Here is an 8,570-nt window from a genome sequence, read left to right on the forward strand (position 1 = left end):
AAAAACTCATACGATTTCTTAAGGAAAGGTGGGATGCCTGTGCCCACCCACCCAAAGAATTGTTCTTGCATTTTACTCAGCTCTTGTTTTCACTAAGATTAGAGAGAAAGGCAAAGGTCTTGAAGATAATTCAGGTCCATGAGCTTAGTGAGAACAGTCATCTGAGTACAGAGGCAATGGTTACTATCACACGCTTCTGCTTAAAACAAAGTGAATCACTTTTTGCATAGTTAGACACAAAGAAACCATGGAAGAGACAATCAGAGACCTGATAAATACCTTAACAACACGAAGTCTTCCATTCAGTGTGCATGAGACAGAACTGTAAGACACCTGACTTCATCAGTTCCCAGTGTTTTATTTGCTTTCCTTGTTTGGCTGGCTGCCTATTGGATTAACTCTCAGTTTTCTGATTAAAGTACAGCAAAGCACATTTTGAGGGACAAAAAGATGAGTTCTCTCTCTCCAGTGATTCCATGGAAATGTGTGGTTATCTGTCATTATTCTTGGTTTTCTTATGGATTTCTTATGACAAAAGGATTAGTCTCAAAAGATGCTTATTGCAGCTTGAGCTCTCACCCCAATGCTGATTGAGAATAGGATGATACTTGCAAGAAGTGATCCCCCTAGCAATCACACAGTAATGGCCTCATGAGTTTGCATCATAAATCTGGACTTATATAAATCCTCCCCAACAAAACTGCTTTTGACAACAGTAGAAACACACCAAATTTAGTCCCAATTAACAGACTTTCTACTTCTGAGGTTTCCTCTGCAAATCTTAAGAAAATTGCCAGATTCTTTCCCATGACTTCTCTAATTGTATATCTGATGCAGTACCTCTGAGTGATGAAGAACACTAGTAATGCTTAAAACCATACATCCCCAACCATTAGAAATTACAACATTCTTTAAAAAAAAAAAAAGTCTCTGTAGTACTCAGGAAATTATTGCTGGATCCAGCTGACCTCACAAACCAAATCTTAGCAGTCTACCATTCTTTATCTAGAAGCAGGCCCAGTAAGATCTTTCTTATGCATCCAAACCAGCACGTTACCACCAATGTCTTGTAATGATAATTGTATTGTCAGATCTATGGTTTTCAGGAACTAATACTGCCAGATTCTAGTGTTCTGGATGACAAGTTCGGCTGAATCATTTGCATTCCATACCAACGAGATCATGTAAGAAAAATAATTTTTGTCAATTGCTTCACTTAAAACACTTGCCTGATGGAGGTACAAGGAGAAGAAATTCCTTCTGCAAATCCTATTTGATGCTGATAAGTTTCATGTGAAAACAACGGAGACTCAAACGACAGGATATTTGGATGGTTTGGACAGAATTAAAAAGTCTGTCAGACATTGCACCTTTTCCCATTTATCTTACTATTTAAAGAACAGTGGCATTCAGATGATAGTCAGAGGGTTGACAGTAAATCTAGTGTGGGTAAATTTACAGTTGTTCTAAAATAAAGGGAAAGTCACAGTCATGGACAGCATCAACTGTCCTCTGGTCATCTGCCATTTATTTAGCAGGAACAGAAATCATTACAGCTCCACAGCCTGCTTTCACAGAATCACAGACTCACAGAACTGTGGGGGTTGGAAGGGACCTCTAGAGATCACTGAGTCTATCCCTCTGCTAAAGCAGGTTTCCTACAGCAGGTCTCACAGGTAGATGTCCGGGCAGGTCTTCAGTATCTCCAGAGGAAATTTCACAACCTCCCTGGGCAACCTGTTCCAGTGCTCCATCACTCTGACAGTAAAGATCCTCCTCACATTCATATGGATCCTCCTCCGTTCCATTTTCTGCCTGTTGCCCCTGTTCTACTGCTGTTCACCACTGAGAAGAGTCTGTCTCTATCAGCTTGATTCCTGCACTTTATGTATAAATAGCGATGATATCCCCTCTCAGCCTTCTCTTTCCTGGGCTGAACTGACCCAGGTCTCTTAGCCTTTCATCATACAGGAGATGGTCCAGGCCCTTCGTCTTCTTTGTTGCCCTCCACTAGACTCTCTCTCATAATTCCCTGTAAGGCTTACTAGACCTCTCTGATTTTAAAGACAGCTCCAGCTCCTTTAGGCAGAGGCAGATCACTACTTGGACCTTCTCTGTAATTTTTTGTTGCTGCAGTCACTGACAGTTGTTGCGCAGGCAAAGAATTAACGTCTGACTAACTGCTGGCATAGGCACTGTCTTGAAAGCCAGGACTTGGCAGTTTTATTTGCTGCAGAGAGAAAAAGAGTTTGGAAAATTGAAGTAATTTAAAGAAATATCAAACCAAACAACCACACATCAGGGTAGCAGCAGAACAATGAGGTAAGATTAGAGAAAAAAGCACAGAAAAACGAGGCCAGAGGACTAGGCTGTTGGGTGCCATGATCTCTGCAAATCACCATAAACGCTCTCAACAACATCAGTTATGAAACTGTCTTTTTTCTTCCCTTTTCTGTATGCTTTTTTCTGTTCAGCATTTCTTCCTTTGTGCAGACAAGCAAAAACTGGTATTGGCAAAACGCATACTTAACTTTTCCTCTTCCCAGACTAATCATCCCTTTCCCTCTGTGAAAATACACAGTGCTGTCCATCACAATTTAGGAAATGACATGAAAGGAACACAGAGTATGAAGTCAAAAGTGCGCATTTGTTTGACAGACAGCAGACGCAGCCACCCCATCGCTGGGTGCCTCACACTCTGTGCTCTGAGGCATTGTTCTGTGTCATTAACTCTGTTCTTATCACTTGTGCCTGTGGAGAAGATGTGCTGCTCTCCCCCTCCACTGCCCATGATCTCAGCTGAGTGAAGACACCCTGTGGTGGAAACCTGGTATAGGCTTCTGTAATTATCATCTATGAACCTGTGATATGCGAGCCTCATTTTGACAAGGTCACATCCCTGCAGCTTCCTGAGAAGCTTGTAGTCTCTGGAAGTTGACATTGTGCTGCAGTTCTGAAGCCAGGAGACAAGAGCCTCGTCCTCCTGAATGACTGAAGGGAAGGTCGCTCACAATCCTTGATGATCTGCCTTAATTCTGTGCATAGATTGTGGTATTTGTAACCACAGAAACATCATTTATGCCTTCTAGCTCAAAGGTGTAGCCCTTGATTCAGTGTAATGAACAGAAACATTCAGAGTGCTCTGGTATGAGGGACTGAGAGTCCAAAACATTCCATCCATGTATGCGTGTGATCCAGCACTAGAAGTCTCACTTTCCTACAGATTAAAGGAGCATTTCAACACAACTATTTTGTTCTTTCAAAATGAATGAAAGATTCACAGTCATACACCTGGAGGCTATCTGACCCTCTGATTTCTGATAAACAAAACAGCATCACTGAATTTTATGGAGATTTCCCTAAAGACATATGAGTAGTGAGCCAGAGCCTCATCAGGTGGTAATTAATCAGCAAGACCCTGGAGGTGTAGGATATGCATACAAGAGCAGCTGAAAGGATTCCCACAAACACACAGATGAATGTGGCAGACCAATCCCATTGATCACTTGCTTTCAAGGCATTGGAACTCTCTATCTCATGCCAGCAGAGGCAGGACTTTTTTTTTTTTTTTTTTTGCCTTGCAAAGGTGGTACGCTACTTTCAGTTCAGTAGCTCTTTATAAGACTGCAGCTTCAAGAATTCCAGGAAAACCACAAGCGAAGGCATTTGGAGATAGAGAGTTGGGACTAAATTGGAATCTTCCCAGACTTCACCTGTCTCATATCTTTTACTATAATTACAGAGGTGGCAAATTGGCTGGTCCAGTAATCAGGGTGTTTCTGTGCTTTCAAAGTTCTGGCACAGCCAGGAGTGCAGGACCAGCAGAGAGGCCTTTCCCTGTGGAATCTAAATGTACAATACAAATGTGCTGATAGTGAAACAACTGCAGTCTCTTTGTTCAGTGCTCTCTTCTGCCAGTGTGACTGGAACTAGATGTGGACAGTTGGACCCTTGAAGTTCTGAAGAACAGGCTAGAAAAGTATCTTCCAGGGATGCTTCTGAGGGGCTGAGGCTGCTTTTCAGCTGGTAGAGACTTACTTAGATGACTTCTGAAGAACCATTCTAGCTCTATTTTTCTATGACTACCTAAAAGCAGTAGTTTGGTCAACTCCTCTCCTCTTAACAAAGGAAATCACAGAGCAAATAGTAAAGATAGCCCAGACACTGTGGTCAGCAGGACCACACCACTCCTCTGTGGAGCACTGTGCAGGTTGGGATGGTACAATACAAATCCTGTTATCTGTTTGTTTAGGACCCTGTGATCACTGCTCTCTGCACTGTCAGTTAAGCAGATCACATCCCTGTAGGCATGCTTATCCAACATGCTTATGTGGAAAATCGCATTGCAGTGCTGGATGGGTTTCTACTACAAAGTAGGTCATGTTCCTTTCTCTGCAGTCTTCTCACAATTCCCACTTTTCCTCTGAGCTTTTTGCCCTCACAGTGTGTCCCAAGCCAGCTGTCTGCTTATGACTTGTTCCCTCTTGCCTACCTAAGGCTATTATTCACAGCCTCCTTTCCTCTCTTTCATAAGCCAGTTAGCAGTTTCTCAGTGTCAGTGAAACATCTTCCATGAGCTGAGAGTCCCTTCCTCCACTGTCCTCCCTTTTTTTCCCAAAGACTTCTAGCAAAGTACTTGCTTTGCATTCCAGTTTTTAAGTGATTTCTTCAAGCAGCCATTAACGTCAATAATCGATATTACATCTGAGCAAAAACAATACATATCTTTTGCACCGTTTCTTCTCACCTAGGCATGTCCCAGCAACCTCTGGGAGTTCACTGATAGAAAAGCTGTCAGACAACGTGGAGACTGCCTCCAAAGGCTCTTCTGGAATAAGACTGTGCTACAGCCCAGAACACAGGAGCACCCAGACTGGCTCCCTGCAGCTCTGCGTTTCTCCTCCTCACACCATCTCCTCCCACCCTTCAAATTAGCACATTTGTTTTCTCCACACAGCTGCACAACTCAAACCAACTGAGTGGAGATGACCTCATTCCATATCCGTGCCAGAAATAATGGAGATCTAGGATCACAAGGCACATTTAGCAGAAAATGACAAAGGAGATTATATGAAATAACAGCTAGGGGTGGAATAGAAGGAGAAAAGGGCTGAACCACATAGACAGGATTTTTTTTTTTCAGTTCAGCAGTAATGAGACCAATCAGATACTGTGTCATGCCAGAGAAATGAGATAGAGATGATGGGACAATGTCACGAAAGCCAGCTTGATGCCAGGAGATGTAGCCTTAAAATTCATATTTAATTACTTCACCTCGTATCACCCTATTCAACTGCCTTACACAAATCAAGATAGCTTTGTTAGCAGTTAGTGAAATACTATAACACAGTTTTAGCACAGAGATAGCATTCCTCCAGTCTTGAACTTTTTTCCAAAGCAGTCATTAAGTTTGCTGCATAAAGTTCAGCTGGTTTTATATTGTTCAGAAAGCACCATCTCACTACACACATTTTAGAATGACCTTCATCTTTTAGATGAAAAAAAGATGCTTTTTCTTTACACATTTTTTTCATTCTGTCCTTGAATATTTACTGATTACGTTCTTTTATCGTGAGTTTGCTATGCTCTGTCTGTATTGCAGTTTTTTCTTTATCCAAATGTCTTACTTGAACATATACTGATTATGTTCTTTTATCATGAGTTTGCTATGCTCTGTCTGTATTGCAGTTTTTTTCTTTATTCAAATGTTTTACATTCAATCCAATCCCATAGAAGTCACTCAAAAAGAACTTCCAGGCTCATTAAGTTCCCTGAATTCTCCAGGCTTCCTGCTGATACAAAGGTATGCTGAACTTGAGAACTAATACAACTTGTCAGATTTATATATTTTTTTTTTGCTCTTATAAGCTGCAGGTATTTTCCTTCTTCTCTAGCATGTATTAGGCCGATCACTTTATAACTGTAAGAGTATGTTTCATGTAATTTGTGTAACACAAGAAAAAGAAAATTACAGAACTAACTGAATTAACAGAATCCATGCAACAAAATTAAAGGCACTATGCTTACTTTGGCATTGAGATAAGAATCCTGGCAAAACCAAAGGTATTTAGGATAACTGAAAGAAAGACAGAGCCACAGTATCTCACTGTTTTGTAAAGTGCTGCAGATAAGAGGTGGAGCAACTCCTTTGGAAACTTCCCAAAGATAACTGGGATTATTTCTCAACACAACTTCTGACCATGGCAGAAGTAAGCACAACAACTTAAGAATGCAAAGAATTCTAGCATACAAAGAAGATATATGACTAGTTACTAAGTTATGTAAAACAAACTGCAGATTTCAAGGCTTGTTTTAGAATTCTAAAAACAATGCAGAGAAGTTGGTTAGATATTTAAAAAAGGAGTCTGTATTTTGACACTTTCGAAGCTGACAAGGAGTGCTTCAGGAAGTCAAATGCAGATATGTCACAGATTGAACCAAATAACCTATGTGATACCATGACAAATACAATCTAGCTTCTATGTTGGCAGTCAAGTGAGTCATGCTGCAGAGCCAGGAGCTGGGCTCCATCATCCATACAGGTCCCTTCCCACTCAATGTCCTGTGACTCTGTGATTCTACAGTCAATAAGAAGGCATTACACACAGCATGTGGGGCACATTTTTCCAAACTAAACCATGAGCCAGGTGCCAGGAAACATTCAAGAGCCCTGAAATAATTAGAATATTGGATGAAGCCCTGTGTCATGTCTCCTGTAGTAGAAGAAAGCATCTCAACATGAGCAATCCTGGCAGCTTAGAAAAAAAGTGCCCAGGGACAAGCCACTTGTCAATGCTAAGGTTCAGATTGCATCCAGATACTATAGAGTCTGATGCTATGTCTGTCAGTGTCTTCTTGAACTTATTAAGAGAAATACATTATATGTCATTTACATATTTGACAAATAGCAACTTCACCCTTGAAAGACATAGTCTGTTTGCAAGGTTTGCAAGATGAAATATTTTTTCTGTGTTTTGAGAAAAACAAGTCTGGGTTCCCTCTCTGGAGGTCTTTGCTTTACTTACATTAACAATTCCCATCAGGACCGTGCCTTTCTAAGCAACTTGTTGCACACTGGAGACAACAGAAGCAGTAATTAGAAAGTCGGCCAGACAGAACTTGGGTGAGGAAGATGATTAAATATGTGCTCTATGGGGTACACAGCAACAGTTTCCCCTGGGTTCCACCTTTATCCCTCCCCAATGGTCAGCTCAATTAGCATTATTGCTAACTGATTTCAATCACGATTTATATGGACTGTAAGTTAGGAGAGTTCAGGTGCATGGAGGCCTAGCCATGGTTGTGCTTATGGGAAATGAGCAGAGGCACTGACAATTTACAAAGTCCAGTCTCTATGGAGAGCACAGATGCTCTTATTTACAGCTGATATTTCTCTCTCAGGGAAATCAGTTAAAATCCTCATCTAAGGCACCATTTACAATAAATTTTTGTGTCCAGCATCTGTGTATAAACAAAAATACATGTCTATATAATACTTTGCTGTTACTCAATTTTGTTCTATTTCCTACAATACAGCAAGCTGCCTTTGGATTTTAGATCTGTTTTTCAAAGTATTTGTGGACCTTCCCTGACTTGACTTTATTGATACCTTCCCTGGGCATAGTACTGAACAACTAAATGAAAGTTGACCTAGGAGATCCTGCTGAACTCCACTTGACGCCCTTTTCTAGTTTGGTAATAAACAACTAAGAACAGCCCAGAAGCTGAAGTGATCCAAACAATTTCACACTAATTCATAGAATTTTCATCAAACCCAGGTTTTCTAGCACTCTTATAATAATGTCCTGTCAAGCAGTGCTAGAAATCTCATCAGACTCAGAAACATAATGCAATACCATCTCTTCCATAGCCACAGGGACTGCAAATATCCCCTTTGCTGAAGAAAACTAAATTATGAAGACACAATTTGCTCCTGACAAACTTCTACTTAGCTCTTTGCTATATGCTGGGAATTTGCAAACACTTTTTTTTAATCATTCCTTGGTCTGCTGGCACATAAGTCAACTCATTCAGATTTCCATCTTTCTCAGGTGGCACTGTGTTTAATTGACAGCCAAAAGGGTGCATGGTGATCTGAGACTTTCAACTGCCCCCTTTTGGGAAAGGTGCTGAAGATGCTTAATGATTCCACATTTTAAGTTTGGAGAAAACAGCAAGTTTCCACACGTTATGAAGTAGTAATTTTGTCATCCCTGGAACACTAAACTAAAAAATTTCTTCCTACAGTATTGGTCCATGTGCAACTGGTTTCGGATGCTGTGGCTGGTATGAGCTGCAATTAGAGCCCATCAAGAACTCCAGCATCTCTTTACTTTCCCCCTTCAGTAGGTTTCTGGTTTTTAATAAAAAGTTTCATGTGGCAGCTTGTCTCATAGGCATGACAACTCTACTTGACAATTTTTTACAGTGTGTAGGAAATTATCTCTAAGGCTCTTGCTTCTGTCATATTTGGTTAAAATGAGCAAGGAGCTCTGAGTTTATTAGAGAAATGCAGTATTACAAGTACAATCACGTTCCCCTTCTTTCCATGGGAAACAAAGTCAGTAATC

This window comes from Phasianus colchicus, chromosome Z (genome assembly GCF_987193195.1).
Source record: "Phasianus colchicus chromosome Z, bPhaCol1.hap1.1, whole genome shotgun sequence".
In the NCBI taxonomy this organism is placed as follows: Eukaryota; Metazoa; Chordata; class Aves; order Galliformes; family Phasianidae; genus Phasianus; species Phasianus colchicus.